Here is a 26,237-nt window from a genome sequence, read left to right as displayed (position 1 = left end):
GTAGCTAGTGAGACATAATCGCGAGACACTGGGTGGGGCTTCCAGGGCAGCTCTGGGCCATTGGCTGGGGCTTCCAGGGCAGCTCTGGGCCATTGGCTGAGGCTTCCAGGGCAGCTCTTAAAAGGGCTGCCTCAGGCGGAAGCCTTGTTTTTCTACCTTCCTGACTTGGGCTGAGACGGCCGAAGTCAGAGCAACCACCGTGGGACCTTGAAAAAAATATCAAGCGCATCACAGGTACTTCAGTACTAATATTCCTGAACTTCTGAATCAATGTCATCAACTGTTTACTTCTGTTATGTAAGAAAAATGTGAATTTTAAGTCTCTGTTGTTGGAACTCTGTTTTTAGCAGCTGAATGCAGTTGCTGTTATAAACTGACAACATATAACAGCTAGGTGACGGAAGGTTTAAAAAATACTTATATATTCAAAGCAATGGCCTACAACCTTGAGGTTATTTTCTTTAGATTATTTAGATTATTTTATTCTTTCCTCAGTAGGGAACACTGATCAATCAGGATCTGTGCTTAACAGGTTACACCTGGTAACCTCCTTAACACCTGGGCCTGATTTAAATGATTTTGAGCTGATGCTCTAATGGGATGAAACTCTTGGGAACCTTAGGAAGGCAGTGGTTAAGTATATAAGAAGATGCTTCTCATCACTGGGAAAAGCAAATTAAAACCACAATGAGATATCATTACATATTCAGTAGAAGGGCTAAAATCAAAAAGACTGATAGTACCATGTATTGGAGAGGATGTGGACAACTGGGCATCCTGTAAAATACACAATGACTCTTGGGAAAAAAAGTTTGGGCAAATTTTTTTTTTACAAAGTTAAACCACCCTTATGAGACCAGCAATCCTACTCTCGTGTATTTACCTAAGACATATGAAAGCATGCTTACACAAGGAGTTGTACATAAATGTTCGTAGCAGCTTTGTTTATAAGAGCTTCAAACTGGAAACAATGCAAATGTTCAGCAACAGGTGAATGGATACATTAATCATGGTTCATCCTACATGGGATACCCCTACCTACGGCTGAGGACAGAGGAGGTGCTGATTCCCGCCCACTCCCAAGAGGCATAGGACTTCTCTGGAGACTTCCTGGAGAACACCCCCTCCGCCTGGCCAAGGCTTTCTTCAGGTTGCACTTTGCAGCCTGAGAATCCCTCTTTACCCCTCCTCCCACTTCCTCCTTTCTTTCTCAGGTGTGGGAGCTGCATTGCTCTGTAGGTTCTCCATGCCTTCTCAGTTCTCTTCCCTTTATCCTCCTCATTATTTCCCCTAAATCTCTTTCATGGCTGATTCTGTCTTGGCATCTACTTCCTTGAGGATATAAATTAACCCAATGAATGCTTGGATCAGAGGATAGGGGCAGGAAGGAACTTTTCGGGGTGATGGGAAAATGTTCTAGGCTTTATCATTACAGTGATTACATGGGTATATTCATTTGTCAAAACTTACTGAATGCATACTTAGAGTGAGTCTATTTTATTCCTAAATAAAATTGACTTGAAAAAAATAATCCCAAATGGTGCCATAGTTTACTGGTCAGGTCGGGCCGCGGGTAGGAAACGTGTTTTTTTACAGACTTCAAGTCCAACTGGATACACAAAGAATGTGCATGGCATTGGGCAAAAACACATTCTTCACTTATTTTGGGGTTGTCTTTATAAATCTTAAGGAATCATAAATTTCCTCTTAAGGATAAAGCTATACCATTAGGTCACCTTGGTTACTTGCTCATAAATCAGCGTAAAATGGTTAAACAATAAAAGCCCAGATGGCAGCAGCAGGGGCAATATTCAAATGAGACAGAGAAATTACCATTCAGTCATGGCTTTATAAAAAAGGGATAAGGGTTTTGGAGGTAGCTTTTTGAAAATTATTTCCCTCCATAAATCCAGAATGTTTCCCAAATTCGTAACCACTTACAGTGCAGGGTGAGATGATGTGCTGAGGCAGCAGCCGGCATATTTTACACAGCACAGACACTGGAGGAAAAAGGCAGCTCTAGCATTTATCAGTGTATTTAAGTCCTCCCTTTCCTGGCTGTCTTTTCCCCCAGATTGTGACTTCCAGGAGGATGATAACAAGGGCTTTATCCTTTCTGGCTGTTTCTGGAATATCAAACTCACTATGGGCAAGCAGTACATCTGTACTGAACAGATGATTGAAGGAATAAATAACTTTTCATCACAACTCTGCTTCTCCTGGGACCACCTTTCAAAATGTACCTTGCTCATTTTCTTCCAGACTAAGTCGAGTATCTGTACTGACAAGGTGGTTTTATTGATCTTGTTTTTCTTCATTTACCATCTATTTATTTTATTACCAGGTTTAGCCCTTACTAGGAACTAAGGAGCCAGATTAAAAGAGGATCCTGCTATTGTAATTGAGGTCAGGAATCTTGTGTCTTGCAAGGTCTGAATAGAGATGGTTGGATGTGGCATATAATTGAATTTCTATGTTGCTCAATCTGAATGCAGTCTTTTCAAGGTGACTTTTCTACACCAGAACAATTAGAAATGTCAACATCCATCTGATGTAGAATTTTTCATTGCATAGCTTTGAAGAAATCCATAGAGCCACAATGTGAAGAAAGCAGTAGTTCTCTTTTTTAAAAAATAAACTTTTAATTTAAAAATACTTGTAAACTTAACAGAAAAATTGCAAAGATAGTACAGAGAGTTCTAGTTCCCCTAAGATTAACATCTTAAGATACTATGGTACCTTTGTTACATTAAGAAAACAAGCTTGGTTTGTTACTGTTAACTGAACTGCAGACTTTGTTTAGATTTCACTAGTTTTTCCCTCAGGTCCATTTTCTGTGCCAGGATCCCCTCCAGGATAGCACATTGCGTCTAGTCATCACATCTCCCCAGTCTCCTCCAGTGTGACAGTTTCTCCAGCTTTCCTTGTTTTTTATGTCCTTGTCAGTACTGAGGAATATTTTGTCGAGTGTCTCCCAATGTGGGTCTGTCTAATGTTTTTCTCATTTGTAGATTAGGGTAAGGGGCTTTAGGGAGGAAGACTAGAGAGGTGAATTCTCATCACATCACATCACATCAGGCTACATGCTGTGTCAGTGATTTAGCAGTGATGATGTTCATCATCTGGCCAAGATAGTGCTTGCCAGGTGTCTCCACTGTGAGCTTACTTACTCTGCCTGTTTTCCTTGCTCTAAGGAATCAAGTCACTCGGTGTAGCCCACACTTAAAAGTAGGGGGTGATTTAAACCCCACTTCCTGGAAAAGGGAGCATCCAAATAAATTATTTGAAATTCTTTCTAAGAAAGAGTTGTCTCTTCTCCCTCATTTGTTTATTATATCATTTATTTGTATCGGTATGGACCTGAAATATTTATTCTATGCTTTGGGTTATCTTCCGGCTCTGCTATTTATTCTGTTGCTCAGATTATTCCAGTTCTGGCCATTTGGAGCTCTTTCACTTTGACTCCCTTTGACAGGCCCCATCCTTTCGTTCTCCGAGTACTTCTTTACTTTCTGGTACCCAGAAGTTGCTCCTGATTTGTCTATTCCCTGCCCCAGTCTAGAGCCAGACAGTTCTCCAAATACTCCTGTTTTTTTCTTTTTCTTTTTTTCTTTTTTTAACTGGAGAATGGTATCAGAACCTAAGATCTAGGCATCCGGTAATAGCTTTTTTTTTTTTTTTAAAGAGCACAACTATTGAAGTTCCAGTAGCTACTAATATACCACTGTATTCGTTTATGCCTGGTATTTACCTAAGGGAAGAGTTTTGTTTCATATATTAGATATATTTATTTGGGTTTTCTGTCTTATATTTTCTTTAGTTTGGTTTACTGTTTTATTTCCTTCTGAATTCTTGTGAGGCGTATGGGATTGTGGATTATGGTGGGCGTAGGTTTGGCAGCAGGAAACACCTCATTTTGAAAATGAACTTATCCCTGGGTTAGTTTTCTCCAGTAGAATTGCCTTCTGGCTGGTAAGTTGTGCAGAGCTTCCTGGGTTGAAGAGGCCTGTTGTATATTTTTGATATATAAAGTATATTAATTTGGTGAATTAATCATATTTAGAGTTTGGTTCCCTTTCATTCCTGTTGTTTTATCAGAGAAAGAGCTGATCTATCTTTCAGGAGTGGGCTCCTGTTCTTCAAGCTTGTAGAAACTGGTACACTTCCATAATTCTGATTTATTCATTTATAGTAAGAAATGCAATGATAAGCAAGCTGGAATGCTTATATTAGTAGAATCCTTCCTATCAAATGTGATATTCAGGAAGCAGTAGTACAGTGAGAAGCCTTTCTGGTGAGCATGGTTCAAAACAAGGGCAATTTCACAATTTTCCTGTCAAATGGCATGCCGTCAAAGTAACCTAACGTTCCATCTCTCTGGCAAGACCATCACTGCCTCGAGGAGTAGAAAATTCCAGGTGGGCGTAGCCTGTTTCTCGCAGTTTGAGTTTTTAATTTGGTCCTCTGGGGTGGCAATTCCTCCTTCTTTTAGCAGTGACTCACAACACAGTATAGGCACGTGGAGAATTTTCTCATTGCAAAATTTCAATCTTATGCCAGTTATACCTTTTCTGAAGATAACTGCCTGGTAACCAAGATTTTGATGTTTACAAATTCTTCAGTCACACATTAAAAAGAAAGAAAATATGTATTATCAATTTGGGGTTTAATTCTATAAAAGGCATAAACAGATATTGCGTATAGATTTTCCTAGTTTAATCCAGACAGAGCAAATTTTTCTATTTCTCCTAATTCTACTCCCCAGACACCTTTTCTCTACCGCCATACTCCTCCTTCGGGGAGAGGCACATTTCTGTTGTTTGCATGTAATTGTGTGACCATGGATAAGTTACTTAACTTCCAAAATCCTGTATTTTCTTATCTGTGAAATGAAAAAAAGTAATACCACTCTGAAGGCTGATGTATAAATTAAAGTCTCATTTAAAACATATCAAATGTCTTTAAAAAAATTACTGGCAAATAGTAAGCATTCAGTAAAGGTTAGCTGCAACCAGTAGCCAAAAATATCCCCAAACAGCAGCTTAAAACTGTAGCCAACATTTCAAATGCTGAAGTAACAATCTTCACCCTGACTCAGTGCTGCCCTGTTAAAGAGATGTGGAGAAGCCAGCATCTATCTAGTGAATAAAGACGTGCATTAGGCTAACATATTCTTGGTGGCTGAATTCTCCACATCAGTCATCATTGCTGCATAGATGCAGCAATTAATCCCTAAGATTTTTTAAACAGATGAAACTGATAAAAACTAAGTGCAGTTCTTCCTAAACAGGTATTAATACTCAATAAAAGTGACTAGTAAGGATTGCCCATTAAGATTTTTCTGTGTTAGAAGAAAGCCTTTAGATTCATAAATTGATAAATAGATGCATATACTACTATTTTAACCTGATCATTTCAATTAGACAAACTGGCTTTTTTTTTTTTTTGAGACAGTTCTCTTTGGAAATTAAATGACTAGACAACAGAACAACAGGGGATATAGTTAGAAATGGCCTTCTTTTATTGCTGTGTCAGAAATGCAGGACTGTAATGAGGAAGGCCTTGACAGAATGTCATCGACTTGGATTACTGTGCACATGGCAATCTGTCATTCGGGTCCTCTGGAGAGCCAAGGAGAAGGCTGCTGTGCATTATGTTTATGTGAAGAGATATTCACCAAACGTTATGCTTGACATCCAGAAGGGTCTCTTGGTGGATCTTGAATTTCATCTGTTTCATTAACCAGATATTGGCTGTTAAAATTACTAGGGCTGCAGGAGGACCCACCCAAGTGTGGTCACTGATGTCTCCTCCCTGTGGGGCAGACTGTATCTTGGACGCTTATCTGTTCCCCAAACCAGGGGCTGTGGGGCACACAGCTGTGTCCTACAATTAAAAATCACTCATGCTTGGTTCTTTAGGGGGAATGATTGCTTGTTTTCAGTCCCCAAGTTTAAATTCACCTCTCATTTGAACTCATTTCTCCTGTTTTTTTTTTTGGTCTGATTTAAACCCTGAATGCAGGCTGGAGTGTCATGGTCATATTCTGCTCTGTCCCCTCCCCAGTTTGGTTCTCTTAACACTGACTGCAGTCTTTGACTCTAACCATATTTTCTGCCTTGTGTAGGTTTGGACAGCAACTCCCTGTCCTTTATCCTTACCCACTTTGAACTTCTGAAATTTAACTTTGGGCTCCTACAGTAAAAAGATCCTTGTCTGTGTCCCTGGCTTTGACCTTATCACCCTGAAAAACACACTCAGGATCCACAACCTTGGCCATTTGAGCCACTCTTCCACATGGATAACTGAGTCTCATGCCAGTACTGGGCAAATGATGTCTCACATATTGTACATGAGACAGGTTATGGGGTAGTGGTTCTTTTTGGAGGTTCATGAACACTTCTTTCCTGAAAAAATCAGGAAAAAGCTAGAAACTATGGTATTGCCAAATTGATTTTTACATCTGAGATTTTTGTGCAAAGTTATACATTGGTAAACACAGTAATTAGGTTTATTTTTTTTAAAGAACAAATACAATTATCTTTAATTCCTTTCCTTTTTATATTTTTCAAACTCACATAACTTCTATGATAATTATCCTGAGGTGATAATTATTCTGATTTCAATATTGATAAAGATATTAAATGAGAAATATGAGAAATGCATATCTTTAAATCAATGACATATAGTAATAAGATCTACCTTTTAGAACTGCCGTAAATATCATATGGGTTTATGCATGTAAAGCACTTTATTCAGTGTTTTGCTCTTTAAGTGTGCAATTATCTGTTTTATTATTTCATTTCATACTTATAAAATTAATGGTTTGTATCATATGACTAACTGCAGTGTCCTTACCAATTTTTAAATCTTTACTCTGAATTTTATGCAAAGTAGGCTCTCTGATGTGTCTATGATATTGCGCACTCATTACTCAAAAATATTAAATGTGTAAAATGTGGATAGCACATATATGTTATATATACATATGTAATAACAAGACATAAAAATGGCATATAGTATATCAGGTGATAATAGGTACAGGAAAAGCAGGGTAAGGGGACGAAGGGAGAAAATCAGAATGCGGTCCTATCTTAGAAAAGGTTGATTTGAAAAGACCTCTCTGGTTAGGTGATGTGTGCACAGGTATCTGGTTGACACGAGAGAGTAAGCCTTGTGGACATCCAAGGGGAGAGTGTTCTTCTTTTGTTTCTAAGAAGTAATATATGCAAAGCATATTATGATTCTTGAGGTCAAGTTGGTAATTCCTTAGTGTCCAGGTCAATAAAAAGTTTACCTCTCTGCTTTCAGAGCAACAGGGAAGCTATTTAACCTTCTCTAAATCACCTGTGACACGTGGACTGGCTCATGTCCAAGAAGATTCATTTTGAAACAAAAACTCCTCAGTAGTTATATTCACAGGATAGATTTTCAACTGGTAAGAAAGTTGTCTCTCAGATGACTGGCTTACATCATTAGATATCACTAGTAGATTTTTGTTACCAGATAAATGTTAGCTTGTATGATTGATATTGACTACGTCTTCATGAAACCAAAATAATCAAATGTATGTGAAATATCTGGTCCCTTTGATGTTGTGTATGTTAATCTCATTGCCTGATCACTTGCCTCATTGAAGCCAAGTAGCCAGAAGACTGGTTAAAAAAAAAAGAGAGATGGTATATTTATTATTGATCAGAATAGAACAATGGAAAGTTTGTAGAAATCATTAATTTATCAACCTATTGATTCATTAATTCTGTAAATATTTATGAATTATGTGAAAATCATCACATCAAGAGAAGCATGTTTGAATTCCAACCCAAGTACTGTTACTAATGAGCTATGTGATCTGTCAAAATAGCTTCTTTCTGGGTCTTGTATTTCTCAGCAGTTCAAAAATATGTATTTTTTAAGCCCATTCTGTATGCCAGGCTTCGTACCTGGTATTAAGGAAACAAAATGAGTAAGACAGCATCGTGAGGGAGACAGATATGCAGACAATTAAAGCATGCATGTTAAAAGTACATCCAAGCTTTCTGTTTAAAGAAAAAACAGAGTGCTAGCAATTAATCTACCAGGGGAAATAGGATTAGGAAAGACTTCAGAGAAAAAACATTTAAGAATAAATAAAAAAAATAAAAAAAAATAAGGTGGAAGAAAGTCATCTTACACAGCATGTTAAGGGCAGCTTAAGATTTCATGGTTTTAGCAATATACCTTTTGAACTTTTAGGAAAAGACATGGGGCTAGATGCCAACAATATCAATTAACCATTAAAAGTGATATTCAGGTGCTTTGAGAATGTTGGCAGCCTCATAAATTAAACTTCTTATCACATAGATATTTAAAAATTCTGTTTGGGATTTTCTTTGGCCTTTATACATCTCCAACTAGGAGTGTTTCTGCTTGAAACACAAGACTCCCTTTATCATAAAATAGCTTACTTCCACTAAGTCATTTGACTAATAGTTCATAATAATGTCTTGATTTTATCTTTTGCTTCCATAGCTATTTAGATATAAAAATACTGCCTCATTATGTATAAGTTCACTTAAAATGTATATTTCTGTTTCTCTCACCATATGGATTTTTGTGAAATACAGAACTAACCTCTATAGTTTTTACTACAATATTGATATATACTTTATTCCATCAATGACTGCTGTTTTGTTTGATACTATAGAATTCACTTTTTAAACATATAAATCTTCCTAAGCCACACTCCCCCCCTGCACCCTGCCAAGTTATCAGTGGAGGCATTTGGAATCACAAAGATTCTGTCCAAAGATACCCAACATTTTCTCTTATCTTACAATAGGGTGTATCTCCTTGAGATAAGACCTCTTGCAGCACTAAGACTGCTCAGCTGAATGGATTTTTTGGTTGGCTGAACTCACAGACACTTAGACGTATCAACAGAAGAGACTGCTTTATCCCGTGACTGTATCAAATAGCTATTGTTAGGATGTAAAGATCTCAGTCAATCAGGACTCAATTGTCTAAAAAAATTTGATTTCTCTTTAAGAGTCATTTGGAACAGACTTGAGGACACAGAGCCATCCTTGTTCAATAAGAGATGAAGATGGCTATGAGATTAAAGGGACTTTTACCTCAGTGGAATATGAGAGGAAGAGTGGAAGTAGATCTCAGACTAATAGAATTTTAGTGTAGGAAGAGCCCTTAGGAATAGCTAAGCAAAAGCTCTCACTGCACATATGAGAAAACTAAAGTGTGGAAATGTTAGATGTCTTCCAAAAACCATGCAGCCAGTTTTCCTATAAAGGGTCAGAAAGTGCATTTAGTGCAGGATTCAAATTTAGACTTTTGCCATTACTTACAAATTAATGTATATAAGTACACATTAAGCTACAATAATAACACTGAAATAATTCATCGTGCAAATTCAAATGTGTCACAATTTCTATAATCCTGTTCCCTTCACAATTTAAATAGGCACCCTCCTCTCACTTTTCATATCCTTTCCCAATATCCTGGAAATTTACAGATGTACATTTTAATCATTATTTTGGTCACTATCTACTTGGAAATAAACCTAATGATGCTATCTTAAAAATATGAGTTTTGGAGGAAACACGCACAGGAAAAATATGGGAAAACTTATCTGTAGGCAAACTGGAACCAGAAAGTCTTTAGAGATATAAAAAATAAGTTCAGTGTATACCAATGACATAATCAGATTGAAAGAAAAAGCAAGACAAACATGGTGATGAGTAATTCATTAATATGTGAGAACTCTGAATAATCCTTCATGGGTACTTGACTAGAGTGGCAAGGATGACTCTTTTCACAGATACTCTTCTGGAGTGAAGTGGGGGCTGGTTAACCACTGGGGGTCTTAGATGCATATTTATCAAGACCCCACTGCTGCTCCTGCGATGGCTGGGTAATAGAGGGAGAATGACAGCACAATCAGCAATTCCAAACGCACCATGAACAGTGACAGGAATTCTGTAGGAGTAAACATGTGAAGCCAAGGGCTAAAACCTTCAATGAGTATAGGGAGTAACCAGGTAAATGGCAGATGCCCACGAAAATGAAAGATAGTGTAAGGATGACATCTGCTTCAAGTAGGTTGGATTCTTTGCTTTTTGTTTCTTTTAATGGCAAGGGGAGGAGCACTGATCCGGAAGCCATGATGGGGAGCAAGGAGGCTGCCAGCCCCTCCTGCCCATCATGTTATGTGGGAAGAGGAGAGCATTCTTTACTTTCGAGGCCTGTGGGGAAGGTAGTGTCCTCAGCAAGTAGCCAGGCTCAACAGAAGAGAAAGTTGCAGGAACATTCAGAGGACTTGAGGATACAAGCTTGTTTGCAGATGCCATCCTGGAGGGCACAGTGAGTGGAAAGGCAGCTGGGGTGGGAGGTTGAGGAGGCTATGGGGTTTATACAGTGGGAGATAAGAATCTGGAAGACTAGGAGCTCTTGTGTCGAAGGAAGAAGGTTGTAAATGCAAAGAGGCTAGTCTGCATGATTTCTTACAAGGAAGAACAACAGTGAATAAAGAGTATAACTGCAGTCTCCTTCTAGCTGCTGGTCTCTCTGGCTGTTAGAGGGTGAGACAGGCAATGTTTTGAAATGGGGCAGGGAAGCAGAGGGGCAGTTCTTGCAGGACTATGCGGATCCCCGTGGGATTCTCACAGCTCCTGCTAAGGAACCATGCATTCCTTATCACTATAATCCCAGTGTCTAGGAGAATCATGGGCAATCCATCTTTGTAATAAAGACAAATAGACAACAACAATAAAAGGCAGAATAAAGGAGTGATGTAAGAAACGTCTTGACAAAGCAATTGAGGGAAAAAAAGAGAGCAAAATGGTCATATTAAGAATTCAGGGAAAGATGGCAGAAGGTGATGGCCTGGCTGTAGGCCCTGACAGGTCAAATTATGACACGGCACCCGTGGTGGCTTTGACTCTGCTGATGTAGTGACTGAGGGTGGCCATGTGCGTGTCCAACCGTCTGACGTGGATTGCTTCCAGGCATTCTGCCTACATCTGTATATGTTCAATAATGTGAAATGAAGAGATTTGGTCATCCCAAATTGCTGTGGGTTTTTTCTTTTTTTATTTCTCAAGAGATAAGGAGCTAAAAATGAACAAACAAGTAGCAAAAATTGAAAAGCCAAATCATCTCATCTTTTGTCTTCTTTAAAAGGCTACTGGAGCCCATCTGGAAAGGTATCAAGGGTATAGATGAAAAGAATTGGAAGGTTATTTCTATTATTTCTCCAAGGAAATAACTGGCATTAAAAAATTAGCTTCACCTTCTAGACAGGTTTCAGTAAAGCTTCAATATTGTATAAAACGCCATGCTCAGTCAGCCTCCTCATATGTACGATTTAGTCAGGGAGGGCCCGAGGGCCTGTCCAGATGCAGAATGGTTTCCTCTTGCTATCAGGGCAGGAAAGTAATAGCTCAATACTTTCAATTTGGATTTGCTCCTTTGCTCTAGTTTTCAATAAAACTATAGCCATAGGCTATTTTTATAAAATTCCTAAGTGGGTACAAAATTACTTTAACTTTAAGGGTTCTTCCCCACACCGAGATTCACTTCACCTCAGGTTTTTCTATTAGTCTAGATATAATCTGTGGTGGAAAAGATTCCTTCTTCACAGATAGGAACATAAGTGAAGACATTTCGGGAGTCTTCTTATCAATCAGATCTTTGACTTTGGAAGAATTGTTCCAGACTTGGAGACTCATGAATAAAGGTGAATAATGCTCACCCCTGTCCCCTCCAGGGACAACTGTGCAAGCCACCTGAAAGGAAAAAAGATACTCTCTCCATCTGGTTATTTGTCTTTATGTTCAATATTATAGGAAAAACTAGTTAACTCTTGCTGAGGAATACATTATCCTAAAATGTAACAGTATAAAATAACAGATTTATTATCACGCAGTTTTTGAGGCTCAAGAATCTGAGAGGGTGAGGAATCTGGCTGCTTCTGGCTGAGACTCTGGTGAGGCTGCAGAGAACTTCTGGCAGGAGCTGGGTCATCTCCAGGCCCCTCCTGCGGCTGCAGGACCCACTGCCAAGCGGTTGCCAGGCTTCCGTTCCTCCTCGGCTGTTCACTGGAGGCCTCCGTTCCCTGCCAAGTGGGTCACTTTGTAGGTTGCCTGAATCTTTATAACATGATGATGGTTTTCCTCAGAGCAAGTGAGCTCTCCCTTAGAGAGAGAGAGAACCCAAGGCAGAAGCTGTAGTCTATTATCACCTTTAATCACCATACCCCCGTTGGTCACACAAGCCAACTCTGGCACAGCATGGAAGGCAACTCCCCAAGGATGTCAGCACCAGGAGGCAGGGGTCACTGGGGTCCACCCTGGAGTCTAGCTGTCACTAATATTAATTCAACTTACTGCTCTGTTGTAAAAGAATTGTGTATTTTGGTATATACAGAAATGGAGACTTAGAGAAAAAAAATGTATAGCTACATGAAATGATCCCGGTTACCTTGTTGGTATATGCATATCTATCCAGGGATTTGCTTTGCATATTTTGATTGCATGGTACATACAAAAGGGTTAAAATATCAAATTAATTCCTTCCGTTCCAGACAGTTGTTTCATTATAGAATTTTTACTTTTGTCCAGAAATGAGATTCCTTCCTTTCTCTGTGTATAAATTACTCACTTGTACTGAGGCACATTTGGCAACTTTAGTTCCTAAATCTGCGTCACAAAGGGCCTGGCCCAGTCCCCTGACGTCAGGGGCTGTGTGGGCAGGAACACTCTCAGTCTCTTCACCATCTCTTTGTTTTTCATTTTGGCAGGAAACCCTGGCTGAGCAACAAGGACAGAGTAAACCTTTTCACCACTGGCCTTGGATTGGGGGTGCTGGAGGGCAGAAACTAGGAGGAAGGGCAAACCTAGAAATAGATAATAAATGATCTGGAAAAGCTGAAATGGGTCCACAATGAAGATGAAAGGCAGAACACTTGAAAGTGTCTCCTTCCCAGAGGGCAGAACTAACCCAGTCCTATTGCCTGCAGTACTGCCCCTTTGTGAGCTCTGGAAGGCCCGTCTAGGCAACAGCTAATGGAGAAGGGGCAGGGGGACAGGGCAGCTGGAATTCACGCCGTCTGGGTGTTCTGCTTGGGCGAATTCCGGGTCTCTCCAGGCAAGGCTAGAGGTAGAGTTAGTGGAGAAACCATGGTGCATTATGTCATTTCCCATGGATCTTTTGTTGTGTTTTCTGCTTCTATTTTTGGAAAAATAATGGTTTTTTCCCTCATAAAAATAAAACTTTCTAGTTTTTTATGACAGATGTTAATGCTAAACATTGACTTCGTGTTGAGTAATAGCAGCTGATGTTTAGTCTGTGAAGCTATTTTAAGTATTTAAAATGTTTTATTTAATCCAACCAATATGGCAATGCTACTTTTATCTCCTTTCTAAGGATGAGGAAAGTGGGACACACAGTATTAAGTAACCCGCCCCAAGTCACTAGCTGTGAGTGTCAAAGTCTAGCTCCCAAGGGAGCAGCACCTTTATCCTCCCAATGTGTCCAGCGATGGAGTGTGTAGGCAAACCAGGGTTTATCAAGTCTTCTCTAGTGCTCATGTCCTTATGTTCTCAGGGTAAGAGAACAAATGACTTTGTGGTGGGCAGCAGATGTATGGAGAGTCTTCATGTTACGTCCATGTAAATTATACCAAAAAAAAAAAAGTTTAAACAGACCATACTAACCTTTGGTTTAGTTATCATATGATTTCTTGATTTCCTTAAGGTTTATCTTCAATCATTTTGGGTCTCAGGTTTCAAAGCAGTACTCATTTTCATAATTCGATTCCAGAGAAGATCTGAAGTGTGATTGTGAAGGAACAAAAGTTACTTCTGATAGGATGTCTGGACTCATCAGCGTAACTCAGTATAGAGTAGAAAGTAGAGATACGCTGCTCTTGATGAACACTTTTCCACAGGTGTGTGAATACACACATAAGAATGTGTAAATGCACACACGATGTGGGCACACGATCTTGGCTGGGCTGGTAAATGTGAAATCACTGATGGGTAAATCTAACCGAAAGTTCTATGTTTGCCTGCAGATATTCAGGGGGAGGTTAGGCACAGGAGAAAGAATAATGTTATTCCTATGTTTTTAATATTGCATTCATACAAAAGGACTTTAAAAGCTTTCACACGTGTTCATTAATGAAAGAAAGCTGTAGATTAAGATTCTTTGTAATAGCGTAAATTCTACAATATTTTTGCTCAATAATGTATTTATGTGGTCATACTTAAATATTGTTATGTCTGATGTTTTGCAACATAAAAAAATCTTGGAATGAACCCAAAATGACAGGAATTTATTCCATTTTCAATTCTGTTTCTTGGCTCAGGTCTTCCCTAACATAGACATAAACAGCTTATCTGAAACTAGAATACTGAACTTTCTGGAAGCAGATTTTGTGACTAAATAGGCTCACACAATTTCCTTTCTGAAAGACAGCCATTTATATACAACCAAGAGTAGGTTGACAAGGGAAAAGCACTAAGAATGTTACGTGTTTTTAAGTCAGTACTTCTGTTGCTCATAAACTATAGTGAGGTTAAATATTTCAGGTCAGTCCTCGCCATAATTATAAAGGTGGAAAGTTTTCTTTAGCATATTCCTACTTCTCCTTTCTGTTTTCTTTTTCTTCTTTGGGTTGTAGTCTCCTCTTTTCTTTCCCCACCACTATTACCCCAAATACCCCTGCCCCCTTCCCCTCCAGAGGTATATATAATGACCAAAGATTGGACTTCGTAAGGAAAACCTCTATCTTCAAGTCCTGACTCTAGAACCTATTGCTTTAGCTGATTCACCTGATTTCTCTGAGATCCTTTCCTTATTTGCAAGCTGGGATAAATACTAGTTAATTTACAAAGTTGTCAGGATTCCCAAACGATACTGATGAAATGTATGCTACATAGTTGCTCTGACTCTTAAGACTGTTATCACCCAGGCTGTCCACCTAAAACTGCATTTCTAATTCACACTTACTTCTTCTCCCTCATTGGTACTCCCATTTTCTCTGTGACTTCATGTTTGGTTACTAAATGAGGAAAGGATTAGGCTAATTTAAATATGAGATACAGATTAATGAACAGTGTGAATTTGATGGGACACAGAGATAAAATTGTTAATCTTTCTTTTAAAAATTACTTCCTTCAACTGTTCTCCGTAGACATTCCGTTTCTATCCCTTAATGATATCTTGGGAGAAATCCCATAGGTTTCCTGTCACTTTCAGTTATTAAACATCAGTCTGGGCCAGCTTGTACCCAATTTAAATCTTTCTCATCCTTCCAATAGGAACAAGACTTTTGGCTCAAAAGAGTTGGAGTTGGAAAGTGAAAAGGTCTGATTTAGGGACTTTTTCCCATCCTCCCTATCCTGAAGCACTTTTTTTTCTGTTGAAGACAGAAAAGTGAGATGGGAGAAAAGGGTCAGTCAAATGACACACTTAACTGGGGTTGGTCTTTCCCTCTCTTGACTCTGACAGTTGCCTTGGTTGTGACCTCTGAGTGAAAGTACCAAATGCTGATTCTCTCTTGCGGTACATGTATGAATGCTTTAGGAGACCCTGCAGGAATCTTTATATGTATAATTGCAGACAAGAAGGCAGATGTCCAAGGTGATTTAGGCTGGAGTTTGGGAGAGGTTTTGCCACTATCTACCAAACTGTAGCACTTGAATGTGCAGCCTCTAATCCATGCGTCCGTTCCTGGATCTATCACGGTGGAAGAGAACTCATTTGTGCTGTCTTTGTCTTCACGTACTTCAAATAATGTGGGGACAGAGGCAGACCTAGCATTTGAAAAGTAGAGGAATTAAAATGGCTATAACAAAGATGGGAAAAACCGGCAAAATTTGGAACCAACAAAAGCTAAAATATATTTTGTCTGGGCAAGCCAAAATCTTCAGGACTGTATACTCATCTTTCCCAATTGCATCTGCTCTGACAATGTGAATACTCCCTTCAGACAAGGAGGGTTTTCCTCTTGGGGTCTTTGGGGTGTCATCAGATTTGTGCGAGCAAGAAGGTGACACACTTGACATCTGGGCTGCCAGAAATGCCCTAGCCTTTATATATCCCATTCATATAGCTGAGAAAGGTTATTGGTGAAACTTCGATAGAAATCATTACTGCTCTAAGGATATATTGTACAGAACAAGGAATTATAACCATTATCATGTAAGATCATTTAATCGAGTATAGTCTCTAAAAATACTGAATTATTATGTTGTGCACCTGAAACTAGTATAATATTTCCAATCACTATACTTCGATAAAAAGCAATAGTCACTGGAAAAAATTCTATGAGCTATTAGCAGTTCTTGCCTATAAGCTCATAGCAACTTAGCAAGAATCCTATGAAAAAGATGAAGTAAAATATAGCAAGGTGGTTACACTTTAAAAAAAAATAAAAATTTGTCTTTTATTTTAATGGCTGCATTAAATTTCTGACCTTCATAATTTTAGCCAGTTACATTAAGATAGATACCTGTTATTTCCTACTTTTTGTTGTTATAACTAATGCTACTATGAATATACTTGTGCAACATCATTTTACACAAGTACATGTTTATTTAAAAGCTCTTTCCTGTTTGTCTACTGAGTGCCAGGATGGGGACTGATTGTAACAAACCTGCTTACTACCATAAAATATCTCACAGTTAAATAAAGGAGACAAACATGTCACCAGACAGACATAGCCAGGAAAGGGCAGGGATAGTGTGGGGGAAAGGTAGAATGCAGCAGGGGAGAGAAATTAGAATAATGCCGAATAAATTACTTCATTTTTAACACGAGGTCAGGGACTTGTTCTCTGTGATTTGCACTTACTCCTCTGCCCCTGGTGCCTGGTACAGGGTTTTTCATAACAGGAGGTTCAGTGACCACTTAGAAAAGGAGTGACTAGATCTTTAGTTCTAACACTAAGATTGGATGCTGGTCCCAACATCTTTCCTGACTTGCTATGTGAATGTGGGCAAATCATGTTGCTATCTGGACCTTTCTTCCCTCATCAGTTACATGGGAGGTGCCACAGTCATGTAATAGGAGCTTGGTGGTTAAGACCACAGTTTGTGGATTCAAACATGGATTTTTATCATGCCTATCCACTCCTGGCTGTGTGACCTTCCACAGATTACTTAAAAACACTCTGTCTTGAATCCCTCATCTATACAATGAGGCTGATATTAATAGTAGCACCTAACTTTTAGAATTATGGAGGAGATATAATAGATAACAAGTATCAGTGCTTAGAACAGAGCCTGCTACATAGTAAAGACTAAATTCATGTAAGCTCTGTGCTTCTTTCAAAATATAAGCTTATTTTAATTTCAGGGTGATTGTACATGTTACTCTACCTGGGATCGTCTTCCCCTAGATTTTGCCTTTTCTTCATTCTCACCCAGGGAGGGCTTCCCTAATTGGCCATCTAAGGTAGCAAAACTCTGTCCATCTGTTTTCCTTTTCCTGACATTTTTTCTTTATTCCTCTTACTTTTCTTTATTACATACTTTATAGTATGTGTTTATACCATGTCTCCTTCAATAGAACCAAAGTGGCCCAAAGGGAAGGGAGGTTTTCTTTTTGGTTACTGCTGCATCCTTGGTGTCTAGAAGAAAGTCTGGCACATAGCAAACCTTCAAAATCAACTATTGACTAAATGAAAAAATAGCTCAGTGAGGTGGTTAATACTGTTTTCCCCATTTTACAGATGAAGGGAAGTCATTTGCCCAATATCAGACAGCTAGTGGATAGTAGATTCAAGATCGAACTTAGCCTTTTGACACAAGAGCTCACTCTCAAGCCAGGAGTGCTTTCTTTTGCACATGATGTAAATGATGCAAGGTCCTCAAAACTTATTGCTAAACACAAAATTTCACAAAATGACAGTCATATTCTATTATGTTAGTGGATCAAATAAGTAAAATGTACAATCATCAACAATGATCAAATTAAACAGTCATCATGTATGAGTTCCACACAATTATGCATTTTAAATAACAGAAAATTCAAAAATATCTTGTTCAAAGAAGAAATGAAAAAAATAGAAAATGTCAGAATTTTTAAGAATGTCTACTGTGTAATAACAAATAATAATTTTCAGCCATGAAGTATTAATGGAATTTCAATAAAAAGATAATGTGTACATCTTTGCAGAAAAAAAAAAATCATTACTGCCCTAAAACAAAGTGTGAGCCAATACTCACTACCAGAAAGCTGTTATGAGGAAGTGTAATTGTATCACAATATAGAGCTCAAAGTATTCCACATGCATGTTTGATTCTTAACAAGGAATTAAAGCTCAGGTTTTTTCTGTAAAAAGTGGAGATCGTTTTTTTAAAGAGCCAATATACTTTACTCAGAAAAGGGTTTGCATCTCCATTATGACACGGGCGAGATGAAATAGTCTTTCTCTCATTAGCTAAAACAAGAGAGATTATATTTAAAAACAAAAGAGATTTTATGTACTTAATTGTGTGTGCACCCATGCTATAATGAACACTCTCATTCAGCCATTTTGACAACTGTCAGTGTGAACAGCTCCTTTGAAAACTACCTATCAGGTGTCATCATAACTTATCTCCTTCTGGGTCAGTAAAATTGTTAAATTTAGGGTCAGCTAGCTCTTTACCTACTAGTCACTTTTTCACTTGGAAGATGAATCTCCTTTTGGACAACAGAGTCTTGCTTCAGGTCAGGAAGTTTTAATGTTCCTTTCTCTTTCTGTTTCCTGTTTAAACTGGCAAATTTCCCTATGTCCACACTTTAGTCGAATACCCTTTGCCCTCGGTATTTATTTTCATCAGTTATTCTTTTCCAGTTGCTTTCCTGAGATTCATGAAATATTTATCTAGCTGTTTTTATAACAGCCTCAAAAATGGACATAGGCTACTGCCCAAATGTGCACCTGCTCTGAATAAGAGAGTGAGTCAGGGCTCATTGCGCCAATATGTCCACAGCAGCATCTTCCCTGTTGTACAAACATCCGATTTCTCTCGCGAGAGCTCTGTGGTTCATCCTGTCTCGTTTGTCCACACTTGGTGAGTATTGGATATTTAATTAGTAAAGCCCTATATTTAAAACCTAATTTTTGACTTTCTGCATTAACAAAATAAAAAAATAGAGCTGTATGCAAAGCATGCTGTCTACAGAAGACTGAAAAATATTTTAGCAAGTTTCAAAACCAAAAGTTACTCTACACAAGCTCTAAAATGAGTGTACATATTCTAAATTAATAAAATCTGGTTGACTTTGTTGGGTTGTTGTTGAAATTTTGTAGAAACTTACACTAATTCCAAAAGGGATACTTGGGAGAATGAATTTTAATAGTACTTTTCAAAAGTACTTGAAGGTTCTGAGTAAATTGGAATAGGCTCTTCTAGGAATATTACATAATTTTAAACATAAAAATATAGAACATAGTTTTTCAATGTAGACTCAGTCTGGCATCTTAACAAAGGGAAAGCAGTGAAATCACTGAGGTGTACTGAATGTACATGCATTTTGGCTAGAGGTTGAATGGTCAAATGTTAAAATCAACAGATGGCCAAGATGGATATCATAATATAGAAAAAATGTCAAATGGAAAAATAAATGTTATTAAATAAAGTCAAATTATTTAAATTTGTTATAATTTTAGTCATTGTACTTTAAGGCTTAACATTATAGAGTAGGAGCATTTTTTCAGCATTGGTAGCTAGTAGATGCTCCTATGGTAATTATATTTCATGTTAGTGAGACTAAATGGACCTTCATTTTCAGCTGAGATTGTGGAAGAGCAAATTCATTTGTTTGGCTTCTATAATCTAGGGCACAGCTGATTTAACAATGTAACCGTCATTGACCCTCCTCCCCCAATTATAACTAAGTTTCCCACCTCTTCAGCTCCTGGATTAGATGGTGATGATGAGGTGATGCTAATGATGTAGTCCCACAAATTGATCCTCTGTATCCATCCTGAAGAAGATGCTGTCTGAACATTTTCAGAAGCAGTCTTTCAATTGTGAATCTCACATTTTTATATCTAATGTTTTCTTTTCTATTGAGGTATAGTTGATTTATAATAAGATTTAGGTGTACAACATTGATTCATAATTTTAAAGGTTATATCCCATTTATAGTTATTATAAAATATTGGCTATGTTCCTTGCGTTGTACTATATATCCTTGTAGCTTATTTCATATATAGCAGTATCTCTTCAACCCCTACCCCTATCTTGCCTCTCCTCCCTTCCCTCTCCCCACTGGTAACCAAGCTTTTTCTCTATATCTGTGAATCTGCTTCTCTTTTTTTATTGTCACTAGTTAGTTTTATTCTTTTAGATTCTACAAGTGATATCATATATTATTTGTCTTTCTCAATCTGATTTATTTCACTTAGCCTAACACCCTCCAAGTCCATCTATATTGCTGCAAATGAGAAAATTTCATTCTTTTTTATGGCTGAGTAGTATTTCATTGTGTGTGTGTGTGTGAGTGTGTGTGCACACATCAATTCTTTATCCATTCATCTGGTGATGGACACTTAGGTTGCTTCCATATCTTTTCAAATTTATGTTTTCCTTTTTTTAAATACCCAAGAGTGGAATTGCTGAGTATATGGCAGTTCTAGTTTTAGTTTTTTGAGAAACCTCTATACTGTTCTCCATATTGGCTGTACCAATTTACATTTCCACCAACAATGTACTAAAGTTCCCTTTTCTTTACATTCTTGCCAGCCTTTGTTATGTGGTCTTTTTGATGACAGTCATGCTGACAGGTGTGAGATAATGTCTCCTTGTGGTTTTAGTTTGTATTTCTCTGATGATTAACAATGTTGAGCATTTTTTCATGTGCCTTTTTGCCATCTGTATGTCTTTCTTGGAAAAATGTCTATTCTGGTCTTTGGCCCATTTTAAAATCCAGTTGTTTGATATAAGTATTGCTTCCCCAGCTTCCTTTTGATTTATGCTTACATGGAATACATTTTCCATCCCCTCACTTTCAGTCTGTGTGTGTCTTTAGATCTGAATTGAGTCCCTTGTAGGCAGCTTTTATATGGGTTTTGTTCTTTTTAACCATTCAGAGGTGGATATGGGTTCATGGGTTCTTAAGGCAGCCTGTCTGTTCATGTGTGGGGCTGTGTCTTGGGGCTAATAAACTAGAAGGAAGATTCCAAAGTGGTGCTTTCCTGCACCAGTGTCCATGTAGTAGAAGGCACTTCCACAAATGGCTGCCACCAATGTCTATGTCCCAAGGGAGAGCAGTAGTTGCATCCTGCGTCTCTGGGAGAATCTCCAGGATCAGCAAGTGGGTCTGATCCAGGTTCCTATCAAATTACTGCTTCCGCCCTGGGTTCTGGAGTGTGCAAGATTTTGTGTCCACTCTTTACAAGTGAAGTCTCTATTTTCCCCAGCCATCTGGAATTCCCAAAAGTAAGCCTGGCTGGCCTTCAAAACCAAATGCTCTGGGGACTTGTCTTCCTGGTGCAGTATCCCAGGGCTAGTGAACCTGACACAGGGCTCTTGCTCCTTTGAGACAGCCTCTGCAGTTGTGATTATTCTCCTGTTTGTGAATCACCCACCTAGGGGTTTAGGATTTAGTATAGGGTGATTCCACCTCTCCTACCCTGCTTGTTGTGGTTCCTTCTTTATATCTTTTGTTGTAGAAGATATTTTCTGTTAGGTTATGGTCTTTTTCATTAATGGTTGTCCTGCAAATAGTTGTGATTTTGGTGTCCTTGTGAGTGGAGGTGAGCTCAGAGTCTTTCTATTCCTCTATCTTGCTCCGTCTCCCCATCTCTAGTATTTTCACATGCATTTTCTGCTTCACACGATCACTTGAGAAAAATTTGTTCTTAAACCAGGGACTAGAATTTTGACAATAGAAAAATATGGTTGACTTTCAGGATAATAAAACTTTTCTTGAATTCCTATCTGCCATGAGTGTTTCTGTTTCTCATTGGCAAGTATGACATTTCCCTGGAGAGGAATGATGATTAGGTAACGTGTAAGAAATACTCCCACCCTGTGATATATTGTTTTGACTTCTTCAGCAGCTTTCAATAAAGGAAAGCTTGGCAAGCAACCACTGGTTGTCAGTATATCCTGAGTGGTTGGTATTGTTATCTGCAAAGTATGTAAGAAGGTTTGCTTTCTATTGTTCATACAACCTTTGAACATGTAATGGCTTTCATTCTGTCTTGGTTGAACATCCTAAATAAGTACAAGATAAGTTTAAAATATCTTGATAACATGTAGCTGATCTTTGCTGATATTGATTTTCATTGCAATTTTACCTTTTTGGTGATTACCAATATTTTAAATTAAATATTTAAATGTTCATAATGAATTTAAGATAGATAGATAGACATCTGATAAAGCAAGTATAGTAAAAATTTTTTATAAATATAGAATCTAAATAGTAGATACATGGTGTCACTGTAATGCTTTTTCAACCTTTCTATGTTTGAAAACTTTTATAGTCAGGAAAAATAATAATTCAAAACAATATGCCTTATATTGTATGTCAGGACTCTGAGAAAAATACTCAGATTTGCAAACAAAGTTCATTGGGAGTGTTCAGATATGATGCGTGTGAGGGATGGGTAAAGCAAAATAAGGTACAGGGAGAAGTTGCAAAAGAGGCTTCAGTTGATCTTAAGGGGTGTTTGGAAGCTAGCGTAACTCTTTAGAGTCCCAAGTGAGTCAAGGGACCAAAGCCTTTAAACCCCAATTCAACCAGTTATAGAAGTAGTCTGACTGCAGGGAGTGGGTACAACCTTGGACAAGGCAGCTTCCTTCAGTGGGAGGCAACTCATGGGGAAGGACTCAGCAATGAGCCTCAGCAGTCAACACTCCAAGCTGCTGGAAGAATGTAGCACAGTGTACACTGCAACTTACTCATTTTTTAAATGATATTAAAATGACCGTATATAAAGGTTACCTGCATAATCATGTATATTTATCACATATGAGTTCATATTCAGTTGAAGCCAAAGTGTAGCACCATACTTTGGTAGTACCTGTGGCAAAACCAAATTGTGGCATAACTTATACACATTGGTATTTGGAAAGATTGATTTTTTTTTCCAGAAAATCAATCAGTAAATTATTTTGAAAAAACAAAGCAACACCGTGCAAATTAAAGAAATTTATCTTAATTGAATTTAGAACTGCTAATGCATTTTATAGAAACTTGTCTATGTCCACTATAAAAATCTCCATGTTATTTTTCCCTTTATGATTGAGTCACCTCCTTGAACAACATTCCAATTAAATGTAGAGATATCGAGGTCAATTATATAAATGTGTGAGCTAAATAAGGATACTATTAAATGAATTCATTTAGTATGATAGTTGCTCACTTCTCATGTATCAGAAATTGGTCATATTCTTTAAATATATTACATTTATTATACCTGGCAAGTCTGAAGGGTAAGTATTATTACTCATTGAGACACATAGGAAACAGAATTTAAAAGATTTGTGAATTTTTTCTATTTCTTCTTTTTTCATAACTTGCAAACTTTGGTGGTCATAAAGCATAGACAGAGGTGAGAAATGTGACCATCATTGGTAGCTATATCATTATGTTTGTGGGCAGAGGTCATAACTCGTTACGAGTCATAATGGCATTTATACTTTGACTGTAGTGGTCATGAGGATGATTTCTTTTTTCTTTCATCATGATAAAAAAAACATACATAACATGAGCTCTATCCTCTTAACAAATGTCTACATAACTGTTTTGGTAACTATAAGCACAATATTGTACACCAGATCTCTAGAAACTTTTTATCTTGCACAAATGAAACTTTATGCACATTGAATAGCAACTTCCCACTTCTGCCTCCTCCCATCTCTTGGCAAACCACCATTCTATTTTCTGTGTTGATGAGTCTGACTTCTTAAGATACCTCATATAAGTGAAGTCATGTAGTAATTGTTCTTCAATGACTGGCTTATTTCACTTAGCAAGATGTCCTCTAGACTCACTTATTTTGTAGCATATGGCAGGATTTCCTTCTTTTTATGGCTAAATAATATTCCATTGTATGTATATTCCACATTTTGTTTACCCTTTTATCTACTGGTGGGCATTTTACTTCTTCATCTTGACTGTTGTGAACAACACTGCAATGAACATTGGAGTGCAGATATCAATTTTATTTTCTCTTCAGTTCTTCTGGATAAATACTCAGAAGTAGGATTGGTGGATCATATGACAGTTTTATTTTTAACTTTCTGAGGAACCTTCATATAGTTTTCTGTAGCAACTATTCCATTTTATATTCCCACCAACAGTGTACAAGAATTCCAATTTCTTTACAAGAGATGATTTCTTAAAATATTCTTTGTGTTGACTTCAAAGTGGTTCAGTGAACCCAGGTATTAATTGGGTAACGTTACTGCTAGGTTTCTGGACATCCATCCTAATGTATGGCTGCTCTAAAAACCTCTAGGTAAAATAAAATGATGGCTTTCCTTTGTTCCATATCAGAGTGTATTTTGAGGTGCTATGGAGTTGTAATTCGTAGTCCAAGAATCACTGATATAAAGTTCAAAAATGATGTAGTGATCTGTTTATAATTAAAAAAATTATTATGGAAAAGCAAAAGATGAACTATGACTTTGGATATGATATCTTAAATTAAAAAGATACATGTGACAGGAAACTCTGTTATTATTGCTGCTAATAGCAAAAAAAGGTCATATAGTATTCCCTCATGAGACTGTCAACTAGGGCGTCCATCAAAAATAAGAGGAATTTCGTTGAACGCAAAAGCAGCCCTAGGCAGCGTTTAAATCACTGTGGAGGAGTGTGACTCAGAAGTCAGTGAATTCTGAAAGTGCACATGTTATTTCTTCCTTTCCTGATTGAGCCACTGCCTAACAGAACAGTCCAATTAAACAAGCTGGTGTTCTGGGTGTTACTTATGTCTGGGAATCACATTTGGGAAATAAGTACAGGGTCATTGCTAATGAACATCACCGACCATACAGTGTGCCGTGTAAGACTTCTCTATCAGCACTACTGACGTTTAAACCTGGGATATCACAGTACTGGTGACAGTTTGAAAACGAGGTGCTAGAACCTGAGAGACTGTGTCAGCTGATGTGTTGATAATTGCCAATTGAAATGTAGTTCTGACCTATTGATAAAATTAAAAATAAAAAAGACTGCCTGAGGCACAGTGGAATTATCTTGGACCTTCTACCACCCTTAGAAGAAAAACACTAATACACAAGTATAGCATCTCTTTGAATGTGCAAGTTATTCTAACTCTGAAACTGGGGTAAGGGAGGAGCCATTTGAAATGAAGTTAATGCCAAAGCATGAGGATGAGAATTTCCATCCCGTGGCCATAATTTGGGACTGTAGAAGTAGAAAATCAGAAGGGACAATCAGGGACAGAGTAGCTGCTTAGTGTGAGTGCTGAGATGAAAACCAGTTTCCAGTGGGACAAATCTGAAGAACTGAGAATGACCAAGGAAAGGCAGATGAAGGAAAAATGAAAGAATAATCACATATTTTTTTAACAGCCTGACCATAATCAGAAGAGGAGGGTGAAGGTTTACAGGTAAGTAGAGAGCTTACCCATTACACGCTCAATAGTGATTGCATGATTAAGGTTTGCACCTCAGAGATGAGGGAGAAAGGTTAGAAATTCTGAAATGAAACCTACTGATATTGATCATCTAAGTGCTGGATTCATATTTAGAGTAATTTCCTTTTTACTGTTGGGGAAATACAACTAAAAACAAGATCTTCTCCCAACCCAGAAAGCCTCTCCACAAAGACAGTGAAGAAAATAATTTTACTTCTGAATAAGCATAAGAATATGATGTACATCATAGGCAGGCCACTAAGGGGTGGCAAAGATAGAAAGAATCTCAGCCTTTTAAAGACTTACACAGATACAACTGATTACATACATGTTCTCAAGAGAATAACTAATCATCAGATAAGAGGACTTAATAGCACCATTTCTTACACGCAGTCCATCCTAGTTTCATCTGGTAACTGGGGTGACCATCTGTGCTAACTCACTGGCTTTACCAGAGAAAAAATTAACTTCCCATATCTTTATAACGGAAGATAGTTTTGCAGCTTGGAGCAAGACATCCACTGAAGTTAGCTTCCTACTTTCCTATGGAAACTGGGAGATGAGCTTTTTTTTTTTAGTGTTCACATTTTAAGGAGATGTCTTTCAGGTCCTTGAGAGAGACAAGTTT

General features: G+C 37.9%; 1 long non-coding RNA gene across 7 annotated transcripts in view; it reads left to right on the top strand.

The window, feature by feature from the left end:
- The window catches only part of LOC140686450 (uncharacterized), a 266,956-nt gene that overhangs the window by 62,153 nt on the left and 178,566 nt on the right, over positions 1–26,237 (top strand). For 5 of the 7 annotated variants that reach the window (XR_012060285.1, XR_012060283.1, XR_012060281.1 and 2 more), the window contains exon 1: positions 91–234. The exons of 1 other annotated variant lie outside the window; for it this stretch is intronic. This is a non-coding gene — a long non-coding RNA (uncharacterized lncRNA). Of the gene's footprint in view, positions 1–90; positions 235–10,018; positions 10,092–26,237 lie in introns of those variants that run through there. One more of the 7 variants, XR_012060284.1, reaches the window with a different exon arrangement.

The sequence above is a fragment of the Vicugna pacos genome, chromosome 2 (genome assembly GCF_048564905.1).
Source record: "Vicugna pacos chromosome 2, VicPac4, whole genome shotgun sequence".
NCBI lineage: Eukaryota > Metazoa > Chordata > Mammalia > Artiodactyla > Camelidae > Vicugna > Vicugna pacos.
Note: the sequence above shows the minus strand (reverse complement) of the source record. Positions and strands in the feature narration are given on the sequence as shown.